The sequence below is a fragment of the Lolium perenne genome, chromosome 4 (assembly GCF_019359855.2).
Source record: "Lolium perenne isolate Kyuss_39 chromosome 4, Kyuss_2.0, whole genome shotgun sequence".
Taxonomy (NCBI): Eukaryota; Viridiplantae; Streptophyta; class Magnoliopsida; order Poales; family Poaceae; genus Lolium; species Lolium perenne.
In genome coordinates, this window is record NC_067247.2 from 252,149,231 (window position 1) to 252,169,615 (window position 20,385).

Consider the following 20,385-nt stretch of genomic DNA (forward strand, 5'->3'; position numbering starts at 1 on the left):
ATTGATGTTATCTACATGTTTTATGCACACTTTATGTCATATTCGTGCATTTTCTGGACCTAACCTATTAACAAGATGCCGAAGTGCCGATTCTTTGTTCTGCTGTTTTTGGTTTCAGAAATCCTAGTAAGGAAATATTCTCGGAATTGGACGAAATCAAAGCCCAGGGGCCTATTTTTCCACGAAGCTTCCGGAAGTCCGAAGGAGAGACGAAGAGGGGCCACGAGGGGCCACACCCTAGGCGGCGCGCGGCCCCCGCCCGTGGTCGCGCGGCCCGGTGGGGTGGGGCCCCCGTGCCGCCTCTTGCCCTGCCCGTCCGCCTACAAATAGCCTCCGTGACGAAACCCCGATGCGAGAACCACGATACGGAAAACCTTCCAGAGCCGCCGCCAACGCCGATCCCATCTCGGGGGATCCAGGAGATCGCCTCCAGCACCCTGCCGGAGAGGGGAATCATCTCCCGGAGGACTCTACGCCGCCATGGTCGCCTCCGGTGTGATGTGTGAGTAGTCTACCCCTGGACTATGGGTCCATAGCAGTAGCTAGATGGTTGTCTTCTCCCCATTGTGCTATCATTGTCGGATCTTGTGAGCTGCCTAACATGATCAAGATCATCTATCTGTAATTCTATATGTTGCATTTGTTGGGATCCGATGAATAGAGAATACTTGTTATGTTGATTATCAAAGTTATATCTACGTGTTATTTATGATCTTGCATGCTTTCCGTTACTAGTAGATGCTCTGGCCAAGTAGATGCTTGTAACTCCAAGAGGGAGTACTTATGCTCGATAGTGGGTTCATGCCTGCATTGACACAGGACGGTGTGAGAAAGTTCTAAGGTTGTGTTGTGCTGTTGCCACTAGGGATAAAACATTGATGCTATGTCTAAGGATGTAGTTGTTGATTACATTACGCACCATACTTAATGCAATTGTCTGTTGCTTTGCAACTTAATACTGGAAGGGGTTCGGATGATAACCTGAAGGTGGACTTTTTAGGCATAGATGCAGTTGGATGGCGGTCTATGTACTTTGTCATAATGCCCAATTAAATCTCACTATAATTATCATGATATGTATGTGCATTGTCATGCTCTCTTTATTTGTCAATTGCCCAACTGTAATTTGTTCACCCAACATGCTGTTTGTCTTATGGGAGAGACACCTCTAGTGAACTGTGGACCCCGGTCCAATTCTCTTTCTTGAAATACAATCTCTTGCAATCTTGTTCTCTGTTTTTCTGCAAACAATCATCTTCCACACAATACGGTTAATCCTTTGTTACAGCAAGCCGGTGAGATTGACAACCTCACTGTTTCGTTGGGGCAAAGTACTTTGGTTGTGTTGTGCAGGTTCCACGTTGGCGCCGGAATCCCTGGTGTTGCGCCGCACTACATCCCGCCGCCATCAACCTTCAACGTGCTTCTTGGCTCCTCCTGGTTCGATAAACCTTGGTTTCTTTCTGAGGGAAAACTTGCTGCTGTGCGCATCATACCTTCCTCTTGGGGTTCCCAACGAACGTGTGAGTTACACGCCATCAATCATGTAATAGTCATAAGATTGTTAGGGCATAGTGTCTAGTATCCGTTGTTGGTACTTTTATGATATTGTTGCAACTTGTTATGCTTAATGCTTGTCACTAGGGCCCGAGTGCCATTATCTTAGATCTGAACATGTTATTGTTTCATGATGATATTCATTGTTTTATGATCATACCTGCAAGTTGTATACACATATTGTTGTCCGGAACCCGAGGCCCCAAAGTGACAAAAATTGGGACAACCGGAGGGGAAGGCGGTGATATGAGGATTACATGTGTTCACGGAGTGTTAATGCTTTGCTCCGGTGCTCTATTAAAAGGAGTACCTTAATTTCCAGTAGATTCCCTAGAGGCCCGGCTGCCACCGGCTGGTAGGACAAAAGATGTTGTGCAAGTTTCTCATTGCGAGCACGTACGACTATATATGGAACACATGCCTATAATTGTTTAGTACTTGGATATTGTTTTATTATTATCTGCAAATGCCCTGCCTTGATTGTTACATGAGTTCTCTTATCCATGCAGCGCCCGTTCATCCATCCCTGTGCCTACATTATTTTAATCCTGCTGTTTACTATAATCACTACTGCTGTCTTTGTTACACTTCTGCTGATATTTCACTACTGCTACTGCTATAAAACTGTTGCTACTGATAAACTCTTGCGAGCAAGTCTGTTTCCAGGTGCAGCTGAATTGACAACTCCGCTGTTAAGGCTTACAAATATTCTTTGGCTCCCCTTGTGTCGAATCAATAAATTGGGTTTTACTTCCCTCGAAGACTGTTGCGATCCCCTATACTTGTGGGTCATCAAGACTATTTTCTGGCGCCGTTGCCAGGGAGCATAGCTTTATTTGCAAGTTCACCTGGATTGATATTGTTCGCTGCAAATTCTCCATCATGGGTAAACCTCGCGATACTAAAGTCGCCATATTACCATCCACTACAAGAAAAGGTACAACTCTGAGTACCTCTGCTGCTCTTGATTCACCATCTGTGATAAGTCAACTTGTTTCACCACCACAAGCTTCACGTGTTGGTACTTCTGCTGAAACTGAAAATTCCTCTGATAATTTTGATGATGCTTCTACTGTGCTTGATGATTATGGTTCATTAGGTCCTTTTCTAGATGATACAATTGCTAGGTCTAGACAAATTGAAAATACTGAAAATCCTAATGAAAATATTGTTACACCTGTTAATTCACCTGTGTCTGTTGAACACTAGTGATGATCCTGATGAAGATTATGTGGAACTTGATGATGATTTTATTGATAAATGTAATGCTACTACTGGTGCAAGTAACATTAAAAAGCTTCTTGCACAACATGCTGTTAGATATAAACTGTCTCCTGATCCTAAATTTGCCACATCTCCTATAAACATTAAGGATAAGGATTATGATTTATCTCTTGATTTATCTCATATATCTATTGTTGAGAAAACACCTTTTTGCGGTACTGAAAAAGAAAGTGTTGTAGAGCACATGAATGAGCTTTCTACTTTGAGTAGCTTGTTTTCTGATGATATTAAGAAGCGTACTTATTTTGTTGCTAAATTTTTTCCTTTCTCATTAAAGGATGATGCTAAAATTTGGTATAATAGTTTTCCTCTTGATTCTATTGATAGTCCAAGTGGTTTGCTTGATGTTTTCTTTCGGAAATACTTTCCTGCTAGTGCTCAACATATTGCTTTGCAGAAAATTTATAGTTTTGACCAGGAATATGGAGAGAAATTGCCTGAAGCTTGGGCAAGATTTTGCTCTCTTATCAGAGCTCGGCCTGGACATGATTTGGAAAAGCATGATTTACTTGATATATTTTATAGTGGACTAACCATTGAGTCTAGGGCATATCTGGATAGGTGTGCTGGTTGTGTTTTCAGGAAAAGAACTCCAGAGGAAGCAGAAGAATTATTGGCTAAAATAGGCCGGAATCATGATGATTGGACTACACCCGAACCAACTCCAATGCTAATATTGAATAAGAGGGGTATGGTTAAATTAAATGATGAAGATATGAGGGAAGCCAAGAAATCTCTTAAGGAGAAAGGTATTAAATCTGAAGATGTGAAGAATTTACCTCCCATAGAAGATTTATGTAAGATAACTCCCCCTTCATCCATGATTGAGGTACATTCTCTTCAACGCTTTAGTAGGGAAGATATTCCGTACTCAAAACCTCCTGATCAATGTTTAGATGAGTTTGATAATTATATTGTTAAGCAAGATAAGTTTAATATGAGAGTAGAGAATCATTTAATGAGAAATTCTCAAGCTATTAGTGAATTGCATGATATTGTGGAGAGAACCTCCAATGATGTTAAGATGCTTGTTAAACATTTTCGTATGGTTCAAACTCAAATTGATCAACTCACTAAAGTGCAAAATGACTTGTTAAAAAATAGTTCTAAAGAAAAACATGCTTATGAAGTGACAATTAGAGGTGGTGTTTCTACTCAGGATCCTCTATATCCTGAGGGGCATCCCAAAAGAGTTGAACAAGATTCTCAACGAACTGAAACTAGTGCTCCTTCTAAGAAAAAGAAGAAGAAACATAATTTTTTTGTAGAATCCTCTTAACCTGTTAATGATCCTAATAGTATTTCTATTTCTGATGCTGAAACTGAAAGTGGTAATGAACATGATAAAGATAATGATAAGAATGATGCTTCTGATAAAGAAGAGGTTGAAGATGAACCTGAAAAGCATGCTAAAAATAAAAAGTACACTAAAGAAGATTTTATTGCTAAGAAGCATGGTAATGAAAGAGAACCTTGGGTTCAAAAGCAAATGCCTTTTCCTGCTAAGAAACTAAAATCAAAGGAAGAAGAACACTATAATAAATTTTGTGATTGGATGAAACCTTTGCTTTTGCAAATCCCTTTGACTGATGCTATTAAATTGCCTCTTTATTCAAAGTATATGAAAGATATTGTCTCTAACAAAAGGAAAATTCCTAATGAGGAGATTTCCACTATGCTTGCTAATTACTCTTTCAATGGCAAGGTTCCAAAGAAGCTGGGTGATACGTCTCCAACGTATCGATAATTTCTTATGTTCCATGCCACATTATTGATGTTATCTACATGTTTTATGCACACTTTATGTCATATTCGTGCATTTTCTGGAACTAACCTATTAACAAGATGCCGAAGTGCCGATTCTTTGTTTTACTGCTGTTTTTGGTTTTAGAAATCCTAGTAAGGAAATATTCTCGGAATTGGACGAAATCAACGCCCAGGGGCCTATTTTTCCACGAAGCTTCCAGAAGTCCGAAGACGAGACGAAGAGGGGCCACGAGGCAGCCAGAGCATAGGGCGGCGCGGCCCCTGCCCTGGCCGCGCGGCCCTATGGTCTGGGCCCCTCGCGCCGCCTCTTGACCTACCCTTCCGCCTACTTAAAGCCTCCGTGATGAAACCCCCAGTACCGAGAGCCACGATACGGAAAACCTTCCAGAGACGCCGCCAACGCCGATCCCATCTCGGGGGATCCAGGAGATCGCCTCCGGCACCCTGCCGGAGAGGGGAATCATCTCCCGGAGGACTCTACGCCGCCATGGTCGCCTCCGGTGTGATGTGTGAGTAGTCTACCCCTGGACTATGGGTCCATAGCAGTAGCTAGATGGTTGTCTTCTCCCCATTGTGCTATCATTGTTGGATCTTGTGAGCTGCCTAACATGATCAAGATCATCTATCTGTAATTCTATATGTTGCGTTTGCTGGGATCCGATGAATAGAGAATACTTGTTATGTTGATTATCAAAGTTATATCTATGTGTTGTTTATGATCTTGCATGCTCTCCGTTATTAGTAGATGATCTGGCCAAGTAGATGCTTTTAACTCCAAGAGGGAGTATTTATGCTCGATAGTGGGTTCATGCCTGCATTGACACAGGACGGATGTGAGAAAGTTCTAAGGTTGTGTTGTCTGTTGCCACTAGGGATAAAACATTGATGCTATGTCTAAGGATGTAGTTGTTGATTACATTACGCACCATACTTAATGCAATTGTCTGTTGCTTTGCAACTTAATCTCGGAGGGGGTTCGGATGATAACTTTGAAGGTGGACTTTTTAGGCATAGATGCGGTTGGATGGTGGTCTATGTACTTTGTCGTAATGCCCAATTAAATCTCACTATACTCATCATGATATGTATGTGCATGGTCATGCTCTCTTTATTTGTCAATTGCCCAAGCTGTAATTTGTTCACCCAACATCTTGTTTGTCTTGTGGGAGAGACACCTCTAGTGAACTTGTGGACCCCGGTCCAATTCTCTTTCTTGAAATACAATCTACTGCAATATTGTTCTACTGTTTTCTGCAAACAATCATCTTCCACGAGAATCACGGTTAATCCTTTGTTACTGACAAGCCGGTGAGATTGACAACCTCAACATTTCGTTGGGGCAAAGTACTTTGGTTGTGTTGTGCAGGTTCCACGTTGGCGCCGGAATCCCTGGTGTTGCGCCGCACTACATCCCGCCGCCATCAACCTTCGACGTGCTTCTTGACTCCTACTGGTTCGATAAACCTTGGTTTCTTACTGAGGGAAACTTGCTGCTGTACGCATCACACCTTCCACTTGGGGTTCCCAACGAGCGTGTGCTTTACGCGTCATCAAGCTAAATTTCTGGCGCCGTTGCCGGGGAGATCAAGACACGCTGCAAGGGGAGTCTCCACTTCTCAATCTCTTTACTTTGTTTTTGTCTTGCTTAGTTTTATTTACTACTTTGTTTGCTGCACTAAATCAAAATACAAAAAAATTAGTTGCTAGTTTTACTTTATTTGTTATCTTGTTTGTTATATCAAAAACACAAAAAAAAAATTTATTTACTTGCATTTACTTTATCTAGTTTGCTTTATTTATTGTCTTGCACTTTATATTAAAAATACAAAAAAATTTAGTTACTTTTGTTACCATGTCTAGCTCTGAACCTGTTACTTCTTCGCCTGAAGAATTAGTCTTCACTTTTAAACAAGGGGATGAGGAGAGTTTTAAGGATGCTTGGTCTAGAATTTTTACTTCTTATCGTAAAATTGAACCTCAAATGACTCTAAGTTTGCTCCTTAGTAATTTTTATTTTGGTCTTATGGTTCGCTATAGATATGCTTTGGACACTTTAGTGGGAGGAGATTTCCTTCATTGCAATGGGGATCAAGCTTTTAATGCCATAAAAAAGTTGGTTGCATCACATGATTCAGCTAATAACTTTGATTCAGCCCTCACTAGCATATATAGTAGATTAAACAATCTCGAGATAAGTACATCTCGCTTGGATGATAACTATTGCCACGTTCGTAATCGTCTTGAACAAGTTTTAGTGAACTCTAAACTTTCATTGTGGGATCCTACTGTTAAAATTGTTATCGGTGATCGAACTCTTCATGCCTACTGTGATATTATGTATGAATTTTGCCTTATGCCTAAAAGCATTTATAAATCTTTGAAACTTTGGGGAGTCGATGAAGGAGGAGAAGAAATAACTCTCATTGATAACTCTATTATAATTCCTAAGGGAATAGCCACAGGTGTGCATACAACCATTCTTGGAAGAACAATATCCATTGATTATCTTGTTATTGAAACAGGAAAAATCATACTCGGGAGATCCCTGCTGAAACTATTGGGAGCAGTCATTGATGTGGGAGAAGGCACTCTGAAATTCACCTCTATACCAGGGGGAAATCATATATTTCCTAAACCAAAGGGAAAGAAAAACAATAAGAAAGGTAAGGGTAAAGCCCAAGGTAAGGTTGACACACCATCTCTTGATAATACTTGATACACACTTTCTGCGCCTAGCTGAAAGGCGTTAAAGAAAAGCGCTTATGGGAGACAACCCATGTTTTTACCTACAGTACTTTGTTTTTATTTTGTGTCTTGGAAGTTGTTTACTACTATAGCAACCTCTCCTTATCTTAGTTTTGTGTTTTGTTGTGCCAAGTTAAGCCGTTGATAGAAAAGTAAGTACTAGATTTGGATTACTGCGCAGTTCCAGATTTCTTTGCTGTCACGAATCTGGGTCCACCTCCCTGTAGGTAGCTCATAAAATTAAGCCAATTTACGTGCATAATCCTCAGATATGTACGCAACTTTCATTCAATTTGAGCATTTTCATTTGAGCAAGTCTGGTGCCATTTTAAAATTCGTCAATACGAACTGTTCTGTTTTGGCAGATTCTGCCTTTTATTTCGCATTGCCTCTTTTGCTATGTTGGATGAATTTCTTTGATCCACTAATGTCCAGTAGTATTATGCAATGTCCAGAAGTGTTAAGAATGATTGTGTCACCTCTGAATATGTTAATTTTTATTGTGCACTAACCCTCTAATGAGTTGTTTCGAGTTTGGTATGGAGGAAGTTTTCAAGGATCAAGAGAGGAGTATGATGCAACATGATCAAGGAGAGTGAAAGCTCTAAGCTTGGGGATGCCCCGGTGGTTCACCCCTGCATATATTAAGAAGACTCAAGCGTCTAAGCTTGGGGATGCCCAAGGCATCCCCTTCTTCATCGACAACATTATCAGGTTCCTCCCCTGAAACTATATTTTTATTCCATCACATCTTATGTGCTTTGCTTGGAGCGTCGGTTTGTTTTTGTTTTTTTTTTGTTTTGTTTGAATAAAATGGATCCTAGCATTCACTTTATGGGAGAGAGACACGCTCCGCTGTAGCATATGGACAAGTATGTCCTTGGTTTCTACTCATAGTATTCATGGCGAAGTTTCTCCTTCGTTAAATTGTTATATGGTTGGAATTGGAAAATGATACATGTAGTAATTGCTATTAATGTCTTGGGTAATGTGATACTTGGCAATTGTTGTGCTCATGTTTAAGCTCTTGCATCATATGCTTTGCACCCATTAATGAAGAAATACATAGAGCATGCTAAAATTTGGTTTGCATATTTGGTTTCTCTAAGGTCTAGATAATTTCTAGTATTGAGTTTGAACAACAAGGAAGACGGTGTAGAGTCTTATAATGTTTTCAATATGTCTTTTATGTGAGTTTTGCTGCACCGGTTCATCCTTGTGTTTGTTTCAAATAAGCCTTGCTAGCCTAAACCTTGTATCGAGAGGGAATACTTCTCATGCATCCAAAATACTTGAGCCAACCACTATGCCATTTGTGTCCACCATACCTACCTACTACATGGTATTTTCCGCCATTCCAAAGTAAATTGCTTGAGTGCTACCTTTAAAATTCCAGCATTCACCTTTGCAATATATAGCTCATGGGACAAATAGCTTAAAAACTATTGTGGTATTGAATATGTAATTATGCACTTTATCTCTTAATAAGTTGCTTGTTGTGCGATAACCATGTTCACTGGGGACGCCATCAACTATTCATTGTTGAATTTCATGTGAGTTGCTATGCATGTTCGTCTTGTCTGAAGTAAGAGCGATCTACCACCTTATGGTTAAGCATGCATATTGTTAGAGAAGAACATTGGGCCGCTAACTAAAGCCATGATCCATGGTGGAAGTTTCAGTTTTGGACATATATCCTCAATCTCAAATGAGAAAATTATTAATTGTTGTTACATGCTTATGCATAAAAGAGGAGTCCATTATCTGTTGTCTATGTTGTCCCGGTATGGATGTCTAAGTTGAAGAATAATCAATAGCGAGAAATCCAATGCGAGCTTTCTCCTTAGACCTTTGTACAGGCGGCATAGAGGTACCCCTTTGTGACACTTGGTCAAAACATGTGCATTGTGATGATCCGGTAGTCCAAGCTAATTAGGACAAGGTGCGGGCACTATTAGTACACTATGCATGAGGCTTGCAACTTATAAGATATAATTTACATGATACATATGCTTTATTACTACCGTTGACAAAATTGTTTCATGTTTTCAAAATCAAAGCTCTAGCACAAATATAGCAATCGATGCTTTTCCTCTATGGAGGACCATTCTTTTACTTTCAATGTTGAGTCAGTTCACCTATTTCTCTCCACCTCAAGAAGCAAACACTTGTGTGAACTGTGCATTGATTCCTACATACTTGCTTATTGCACTTATTATATTACTCTATGTTGACAATATCCATGAGATATACATGTTACAAGTTGAAAGCAACCGCTGAAACTTAATCTTCTTTTGTGTTGCTTCAATGCCTTTACTTTGAATTATTGCTTTATGAGTTAACTCTTATGCAAGACTTATTGATGCTTGTCTTGAAGTGCTATTCATGAAAAGTCTTTGCTTTATGATTCACTTGTTTACTCATGTCATATACATTGTTTTGATCGCTGCATTCACTACATATGCTTTACAAATAGTATGATCAAGATTATGATGGCATGTCACTCCAGAAATTATACGTGTTATCGTTTTACCTGCTAGACGAGCAGAACTAAGCTTGGGGATGCCGATACGTCTCCAACGTATCGATAATTTCTTATGTTCCATGCCACAATATTGATGGTATCTACATGTTTTATCCACACATTAGGTCATATTCGGCCATTTTCTCGAACTAACCTATTAACAAGATGCCGAAGTGCCGATTCTTTGTCTGCTGTTTTTGGTTTCAGAAATCCTAGTAAGGAAATATTCTCGGAATTGGACGAAATCAACGCCCAGGGGCCTATTTTTCCACGAAGCTTCCAGAAGTCCAAAGACGAGACGAAGAGGGGCCACGAGGCAGCCAGAGCATAGGCCAGCGCGGCCCCTGCCCTGGCCGCGCGGCCCTATGGTCTGGGCCCCTCGCGCCGCCTCTTGACCTACCCTTCCGCCTACTTAAAGCCTCCGTGACGAAACCCCCAGTACCGCGAGCCACGATACGGAAAACTTTCCAGAGACGCCGCCAACGCCGATCCCATCTCGGGGGATCCAAGAGATCGCCTCCGGCACCCTGCCGGAGAGGGGAATCATCTCCCGGAGGACTCTACGTCGCCATGGTCGCCTCCGGTGTGATGTGTGAGTAGTCTACCCCTGGACTATGGGTCCATAGCAGTAGCTAGATGGTTGTCTTCTCCCCATTGTGCTATCATTGTTGGATCTTGTGAGCTGCCTAACATGATCAAGATCATCTATCTGTAATTCTATATGTTGCGTTTGTTGGGATCCGATGAATAGAGAATACTTGTTATGTTGATTATCAAAGTTATATCTATGTGTTGTTTATGATCTTGCATGCTCTCCGTTATTAGTAGATGCTCTGGCCAAGTAGATGCTTGTAACTCCAAGAAGGAGTATTTATGCTCGATAGTGGGTTCATGCCTGCATTGACACAGGACGATGTGAGAAAGTTCTAAGGTTGTGTTGTGCGATTGCCACTAGGGATAAAACATTGATGCTATGTCTAAGGATGTAGTTGTTGATTACATTACGCACCATACTTAATGCAATTGTCTGTTGCTTTGCAACTTAATACTGGAGGGGGTTCGGATGATAACTTTGAAGGTGGACTTTTTAGGCATAGATGCAGTTGGATGGCGGTCTATGTACTTTGTCGTAATGCCCAATTAAATCTCACTATACTCATCATGATATGTATGTGCATGGTCATGCTCTCTTTATTTGTCAATTGCCCAACTGTAATTTGTTCACCCAACATGCTGTTTGTCTTGTGGGAGAGACACCTCTAGTGAACTGTGGACCCCGGTCCAATTCTCTTTACTGAAATACAATCTACTGCAATATTGTTCTACTGTTTTCTGCAAACAATCATCTTCCACACAATACGGTTAATCCTTTGTTACAGCAAGCCGGTGAGATTGACAACCTCACTGTTTCGTTGGGGCAAAGTACTTTGGTTGTGTTGTGCAGGTTCCACGTTGGCGCCGGAATCCCTGGTGTTGCGCCGCACTACATCCCGCCGCCATCAACCTTCGACGTGCTTCTTGACTCCTGCTGGTTCGATAAACCTTGGTTTCTTACTGAGGGAAACTTGCTGCTGTACGCATCACACCTTCCACTTGGGGTTCCCAACGAGCGTGTGCTTTACGCGTCATCACTGGGCGACCCAGGTATACCGACTATTCCTTGTTCCATCAAGAATAATTATGTTAGAACTGCTCTATGTGATTTGGGAGCAGGAGTTAGTGTTATGCCTTTTTTCTCTTTACAAGAGACTTGATTTAGATAAATTGATACCAACTGATATATCTTTGCAAATGGCTGATAAATCCACTACTGTTCATGTTGGTGTATGTGAGGATGTTCCTGTTCAAGTTACTCAAAATTGCTTAATATTAACTAATTTTGTTGTATTGGAAGTGCCTGAAGATGATAATATGTCTATTATTCTTGGAAGACCTTTTCTTAACACTGCAGGGGCTGTTATTGATTGCAATAAAGGAAAAGTTATTTTCAATGTTGATGACAAGGAACATACTGTTTATTTTCCCAAGAGGATTGATAAAGTATATGGAGTTAATACAATTTCTAATTTGAGATCTATCAAAGTGGGAGATATTGATTGTCCAATATATGAGCCTAAAGAAGAATATCAAACTCTTGTGATTGGATCCATATCAATACAATATAAGGTAACATGATTGATTTGAGGTTTATTTCTTCTTATGACATGTAAAAATTATTTGGTGGCAAGACTTGATCAACCTTGTTAACAAGTATATTTTATATGCATAGAAGAGCTAAACAACATTTCTTTCTTTCTCCACTTGTTTTACTTGCTGCAGCACTACTTGTTTTGCAAGATGCTTAAGTTGTTTAGAAGTTTGAAAAATCTTTTTCTGTCCTGTAATAATAATTTTAACACCCAGAAATGTGCGTTTTTCGAAATTCTCAAAAATTTACAAAAAATATACCTTTGGTCTTATTTTTCGAAGAGCAACCTGAGAGTGCCTGGGGCTGACCAGTGGGGCACCCCAGGGCTGGCCCCCATGAGCCGGTGCGGCCAAGGAGGGGGCCGCGCCACCCTGTGGTATGGGCCCCTCCTTTCCCCACTAACTCATCTCTTCCTCCCATTCTACTCTCTCTCCCGAAAAAACTCATACTCACTTTCTCTCACTCGCGTTTCTGCTCAAGAGCTCAAGATTTCTCGATCTCTTTGCTCAGCCCAGATTTCTGTCTGAAATTTGGCACATTTGCTCTCCGGTATGTGACTCCTCCGATTATCCAAATAGAATTTTGATTGGTTGAGTATATCTTGAATATTTTGCTGCTGTAGGTAACATGATAAGTGAGCTTGCATGCTTGTTATAAGTTGTAAAAAATTAATTTTGATGCATGTTTAGTACTCAACCAAGTTCCTATAGTAGTTTCCCTCATTTATATGTATCCAAATCAACTTTTATAATGTTTGTTGAAAAATTTCAGAAAAATATGAGTTATTCCTACGCAAATACTAGACATATGTAACACATTTGAATACATTTGAATGCACACAATAAGAACTACCATTATTTGTGACCATACATGTTCTCAATTTTGGTTCCACTAACAAATATGAGCAACACATACATGATAATATATCCAAATAAGCCATCACACATACATCACATACATACATAAGAATATGGATACATACATATCTAGGGTTCCTACACATACACATTCATTGAAATTTGATGTCTAGGGTTTCAACAAATCTAGGGTTTTAACACATAGATACATGAGAATATGGATTTCAACACATACATGAGCACATGGATTCAAGTTCTAAGATTTTCATATCTAGGGTTCCATGTCTAAATTGAATTAGATCCGAGAAAATCATGGATGAAACGAAGGGGATCGAGGGAGAATACCTTGAGGAAGGGATTGGGAATAGATTGGCCGGGCAGATCTGATGATTTGGTGGTGGATTTGGTGGTGGGGGGGAGAGGGGGGGGGGGGGGGGGGGGAGGAGGAACCGCCGGTCGCCTTTCTTCTCCACGCGAAACAGAGTGTAGATGAAGCCCTGGGTCGGGCTGGGGGCGGCTCGGGCGCCACACATAAGTGGATGTGTGGCGCCCTTCCGAGCGGCGCCACAACTTCACCATGTGGCGCCGATGGGAGCAGCGCCACACATCCTGCCATGTCAGATCGGTGCACACATCAGCAGCGCCACGTCGGATGGGTGAGTGGCGCCGCCCGCACGGGCGCCACACAGTGAGGTGTGGCGCTGATGTGAGGGGTGCCACACAAAATGGTTAGATGGGTGAAATAGTTTGTCCGGAGGGTCAGTCTGTGCTATAGTTTCAGAAAAGGATTATTTTTGTGTAAATCGCCATCTTCTTTTAATAACTTAACTACTATATTAAAGGGTAACACACATCTTTTTTAAAGAGTTTTGAGACCTCTTCTAAATTACTGTGGTGGTGCAATGTAACTTATTTGTATGATCTTATTTTCATTGGGCTTTTTCTGTGTGCTGTTTGGTGCTGCGTAGCGATTTGGACTATGTTTTTTTTTTTCCCTTTATGTACTTTGGTGGTCGACTGTTCTGGTAAGTCGTTTGGGTGGACGTGGCCCGTGGGCACTAATGTGGCGGTGTTGCGTGAACAATCAAGATGGCCCATCCTATTCTTCTGCCTCCACAATCCTCCACCATGTCTTCATCCCCGATGAATATCTCCACCAGCGTCACCGGAGGCAGCCTAGATGTCCACAAGCCTTTGAGTGGAGGTCGCCGGTGACGAGTCGTCCATCCATACTCATCTCCGACCTAGCCGTGCCTAACTCTCCATGTCCTTCTCGATACATAAACTCAGCCTTCCGACGAACGACGGTCGCCATGCCCACCCGGCGCTTCCGGTCGGCGCAGCTCCCAAGCGCCCCTTTCTGCTGCCGATTGCCTCCGCTCACTGCTCGCCGTCCGGAGCCTCGACAGTCCCCATCACGTTGATCAACCCCTTCTCCACCCGTTTGATGCCGCCTGCTCGCGGATACGCCGCCGCCGTCTCCGGGCTCTACGTCCGCGTCCATGCAAAATATTGTAAGTTGCCTACTAGTTGTTGTCTCGGGCTTCCCCTACTACTAGCTGATCTCTACTACTACTCCCTATCATGTGTTGATTCTTTCTCTCCCCGTTGGTGGATGAGCTCATCATCCAGATTCTCAAACTTTTGTGACTGGTTATGACTAAGCTCATGCCATCTACCTGTTCGATGTTATGCTCATAAGAACTAAAAGAACTAATTTCTTCAGGTTTGTTTGTGGGATTTTGAGAGCTACAGAAATAGTAAATTGGCAGTACATGTAAATACATCTGGTTCAAGATTGTTTTGTTGATTTTGATTTGGTGACTTTTATCTTTCTGTAGGTAGTGTCGTGTAGCTCCAGCTGCTGGATATGGTTCACCTTGGAGTGGTGCTGATACACGAGGTTATTAAGTGAGTTTTGATGTCTTCTGTTGGTTTTAGAGTGTGGTGCCTTAGATCATCGTGATGCCTATTTTTGGCATGTTTTTAGGTGAATTTGATGCAAATACGGAGCACAATATGATCCGTAACTAGAAGGTTCTCTAGGATGTCTTCAGCAAGCTGTCGATAAGAAAGGTACTGACTCTCGGACTTTCCATTTTGCCTTTGGTCCATGAATTGCTCATGATTTAGTTTTGCAATTGTCATGTATGCAAACATTGTGTTGATATTTAACCTAGAACACATTCCTGATGTTAGTACATGGTAATGGTTTAATAATCATTTGACAGTGTAGATCGACTATTTACGACTATCCATGTTGTAGATTGGTTCATAATAATTTTGGAGAATAGAGATTTGTTCTGATGCTTTCAAGTTGTGCTCTCTATCCCTAATTCTGATGTTGGAAGCATTGCAACCATAAGATGTTTTTCCGTTTTTTTCTGCCCAATCTGTTAACTATGACTCTGTATTGATTATCTATAGATGGAGATTTTGATGATAAATCATATGACATGTTCTCCAATCTCCCAACTGCGAAGGATGTGCATATAATTGAATACTAGGATCTTCCCCAAGCATATGTGGTTAGGTAGCCTAAATTTCAGGTAATCCTCCTGCTAATGTACTAATATTTTGTCGATAAATCGAATACTTGCTTCTATTTTCCTCGAGTACTTTTGCCCATTCAAGCCGCAGAACAATGCTTATTTTGGAACAGTGCTAAATTAAGGACTGCAATCGTGCTCAGTTTCTCCAAAATTAAAATGATTTGTGTTTCTTGCTGTAATTAAACCAAAAATAACCATGTTAGAATCACGGTACAACTTTTATGCCCTATATAGGCATATTATCTAGCTGCAACAAGTCTTGGTATCAGATGTATATGAAGTGGTAATTGTAGGCTGTTACACAACTTTGTTTATTGGTTGTTATGCATCGAGAATGAGATTGGCGAAGCAGAATTAGAGACTGAACTGTAATTTGTTTTGGTACATCTTTTCTTTGAGGTTAAGATCAACTTAGGCTGGCAGGGTGTTGATGTAGATCGGTGTGCTCTGAGTTTGCATCAGTAGATCACCCTATGGTCATAGTAGGAACTGGACGTTAATATTTGTAGTCTGCTGGAAACCTACCTGTCCAAATAAGCTTGATATTCATGTTAATAAGAACCAAGCATGTTTCCATGCCAAATGCAGCCTAAAATTGGTATAGTAACCGTGGATCTATCATTCAAGGATTTAGTGGCATTTTTTCTCTTCGACAACAAACACTCCCAATCAGGTGGTTTACCGAAAGTCATAATTGTTCATTAGTCAGGTGGTATTAGTCAATGGCCACTGGAGATGATTGAGCAAAAAATAGGGTACATGTGTTTACGGTGGGTTTGTGACAATAGCATGCCTGTATTTTGTTTCTCAATATGACATGGAATGTCATTATGACATGGCCAAGGAATATAACACCAGACTCTTGATACTAAATAACAACATTGGTAGTTCGTGCATAGGAAGCAAACTTTCAGTTGAAATTTTAAAATGATTTTTGATACACTACATCTGTTCTTAAGAAAATGAACATTTTAGTGTTTTTATTGGGTTAATTTTTTTGTCTAGATGAACTATATTTCTTTCCTAGGTTGGAGCTTACCCAAGACTGAGGAAAAGTATATGAACTTGGCAGCTGCTAAGCCTTGAATATTGTTTCAGGTTCCCTTCGTCGTGTTTAAACTTGGCTTCAACCTGAGGAGATTTGCTATATCTATATCTATGTCGTTCCATGGGCGTGCCCGTTGTTCCCTGTTTGTGCTTCACTGCAGAATTGTTATCTTACCTTCGTGGTACCAGATGACTCGGTTGGTGACGTGCAAGTCTGGATCTGTAAGCTTTCATGTTTGTAAATAACAAATGTTGTAATGTACTATTTACCTTCATTTCTAAATTAATCATGTATATAAGAGAGAAAAAAACTGTGAGTAACATTTTCACTAGGTTTCAGAATATGGCCATTGTTGACAACAAGGTAATATTTGTATAGAATTGAAGTTCAGCTAGATAGGTCCAATTGGTCCGTTAATTTCCGTTCTCTATCCTTCATCTGGCTAGCAAGTACTTGGCATTTATAGACTTTCTCTTTGCTCAGGTCGTATGCTCTTCTTTACTGAAGTGGGAGAAATACGGTTCTCAGATAAACTTCGATGTTTAATACACTGCTGTTAAATTTCATCAATGAATATACCAATATATGTATTTTTGTGTCGTGTAATTAACATTACGATGGCACTATCAGATCCATGTCTCCTCGCACACTCACCGAGACATCTTCGAAGTACGTACACAGTTTCAGTGTCCAAACTCATATTTTTGGTGTCTCTTTTGCTAAAATCTTCTTGGTTCTCAGCACTGGTACTACAAAGCAGAATCCAGTTTAGTGTAAGTTTCTACTATCCCATGAATTCAAGTACTGTGGATATCATGCTGATGTTACCACATAGTTCCCAGTTTAGCTCAGGAGGTAACCTGCCATGGTGTTCTTATTTTTGTGTGCAGAAAGAAGCACGTTGCAGATTAGGAAGTCCCAATCTTTTTTGAGGCCAGGGGTGATTGCATAGGATTTTCTCTGAGAAAACATACCTTATTTTGCGCCTCTTGGTTTTCCTAATTCTGTTTTGTTCTTTCTGACTTAAAACTGAACTAAAGTAATTGAATCTGGTCAGAGATAGAGTATGAAGGTGATGGTACAGAAGACATACCTTATTTTGCGCCTCTTGGTTTTCCTAATTCTGTTTTGTTCTTTCTGACTTAAACTGAACTAAAGTAATTGAATCGGGTCAGAGATAGAGTATGAAGGTGATGGTACAGAAGTTGCACGAACACAGTAAGTTAAGTCGCATGCTTTATTTGGCTTCCTTTTCTTGGTAGCATGATCGAGTGTTAGCACAATATCCACCAAAATTTGATCTTTGAATTCTCTGATCTTCTGATCACACAAACTGCAATTAGATTCAGGTAATGTAGAAAGTGGAGAGAGATTCTGCAACGAATTTGTTTTTACCTTAGGTATGCTATTTGGGCTGGTCCTTTTGGTGGATTTTTTTCTGCTAAGTACTAAATCCTTTTGGAAGACAAACTGCTCCAGTTTTGGAGAGGGTAACTGTCGGCTCGCATGCTTCTTTGTCTTAGCAGTTATCAGTACACAATCACTTAATAGTCTTTTGTAGTGTTGGTAAACTAAGTGAGTTTCGTAGGAACATATGTTGGTGTTGTTGCAGGTTATGCGTTTTCCTCTGTTAGACGAAGGAATTGGATAGCTCTTGCACGTTCTGTGATCCTTTACTGCGGGTGTTTCAGTCTCCACAATCTGACAGATATGATTACTCTTACATATATGTTACTGTATGATCTTGGAAGACGGAAATATTGGATAATACTTCTGCCGATTTCTTATTGTCGAAATGGTGAATATATACTATATGTACGTAATAATAACTCAAAAGATCACACATTAAATTTATAATTTCATTAGCATTTCCAAAAACAAAAAACCTATATCTGCAGTGGGACCTTCCAATCTTCAATATAGAGCTTTTTTCAAGTGATTGGTTGTTCTAAATTATGTTAGCTGAGCTCCTATGCAAAATGCAAGTGCAATAAGTTTTGGCCGCACATGACTTGTAATGTACCTATAGATGTAGTCAGAATTTTGGCCGTTCAAGCATAGTTTCCTTGCACAGCTGAGAGAAGAGCAGGTTGATAGAAAAAAAAACTAAGTGAGACTCACGTTTTATATACCCGTCCTTTCTTTAACTAAACCATTGTATACTTTGCTTGAACCATATGTCCAGCTCAGTTTTGTGTTGTAAAATAGATGCAATCTAGCAAGCCACTTTTTATTATTAACAACATCAATCAAGATCGCTAAAGATCTTACAACAATTGATATGACACGACACACCGCGCTCATTTCTGCTAGTATCAATTATTGGTTGCAGTACATGGAAGTTCAAAGTTCTTGTTTGTTGTTTCTAAGGAAGCCACTTTAGACCGTCTAGATATATCTTGCTAAGTTTCACGGCAATCCAATCGAGCTCCATTTTCGTACATTGTAGTGGGTCTTACAGTGTTATGTTGTTATACAATGTAATACAACAATTTATAACAGTTTATATTAAACATATTTTTAGCCTTTTCAGATTGTGGACTTGATTTTATTTTTAAAACTTGACTTCAATGTGGTTTTGAATGAATAGCTTAAGCTAACCAGAGTTGTTGCAAATCACTATTTTATTATTGTTCATACACTAAGTCGGTTTAAATAGTACATACAAATTGACGTGTAAAATATTAACACATTAATCCGTAAAACAATGTTCAACTGTGATTTGTGATGCTTTGTTCACATTATTCCTTTTGTCCAATATAAATCACACTTTTCATACTTTTCTTGTGTACAATTAATACATTGATAATCTTTGACTACACAAAACCATACTTATAGTATCCATATCTTATTTAGAAAAAGGATTTCCATAGAATATAAGAAGTCATAACAAAATTCCTAGATTAATTTGTGTGGATGGGTATTAAAATAAAGTAGCTAGTGTTTGAGTTCTTATCGAATTGGAGCCATAGGAATTCATGGACCCATTCAGTTGATACAATTGGCATTTTTGGAAGGAAGAAACCAAAATAATGAAATCTACAAAACAAAAGAGGGCATGGATGGTGTAAAGTAAAGCGAATAAAATGTACTCATTCCTATATCAAATGAAGTGAAGGAATATATATGCATTAGGTATGAATCATGTCATATTCTGGTGGTTCTTAGTTACACTATATTGAATGTGGCACATATTGGATTTTGGCCATGTGGCAAATTTTTAACTCCGTGAAGATCTTTTAGTTACGAAGAAATAGGTGAAACACCATAATATATCACTAAAGGTGGAATTATGAACAATTAATTTCATGTACCATAATAGGCATTAGATGACATCACAAAAAAAATCTTCAAAGCAAACTATACAAGGTTCTCGAGACAATAAAAAGTAACACACTATACAAAGTGAATATCCTACTGTATATATTTCTTGTAACAGGGATCTTCCAACCCAAGACGTGTCAATAAAGATCATACATCAAATTCCATTGAGATGTACGGTGCACATGTTATCACATAGAGTGGCAATACATGCCAGAAGAGGCTAGTTAACTTGATGCACCGGTCAATAGCTTGCATGTCACACCAACATACTATCTAAGTGCATCTCTAACAGATGATGCAAAGTATGGCGCCGAAAAAACTATTGCTTAGTTTTTTAAAAAATAGCGCAAAAATAAAAATCAGAATATAGGCGAGATGAAAAATAGGACGTCGACTCCAACGGTACATAAAAATTGACATCAACTTACATACTACATAGATAGACTACAACTCATAGTTCCATACAAACTACCCTGACTCCGACGTTCATTAGTCATCAACTCTAACACACTACGCACGCTACACGAGATCATCATAGA

The 20,385-nt window shown here is 40.0% G+C and overlaps 1 long non-coding RNA gene across 7 annotated transcripts; it reads left to right on the top strand.

The window, feature by feature from the left end:
- The first annotated feature begins 14,007 nt into the window (after nt 1-14,007).
- LOC127332261 (uncharacterized) lies at nt 14,008-17,578 on the top strand. 7 transcript variants are annotated; one of them, XR_007870314.2, is made up of 5 exons: nt 14,008-14,436; nt 14,764-14,825; nt 14,913-14,998; nt 15,350-15,471; nt 16,573-17,578. It is a non-coding gene; the product is annotated as an uncharacterized lncRNA (long non-coding RNA). The 7 variants fall into 7 exon arrangements; XR_007870311.2 differs by having other exon boundaries at nt 14,009-14,436; nt 14,764-14,833; XR_007870317.2 differs by lacking the exon at nt 14,008-14,436 and having other exon boundaries at nt 14,555-14,833; nt 16,573-16,743; nt 17,006-17,578.
- The last annotated feature ends 2,807 nt before the right edge of the window (nt 17,579-20,385 follow it).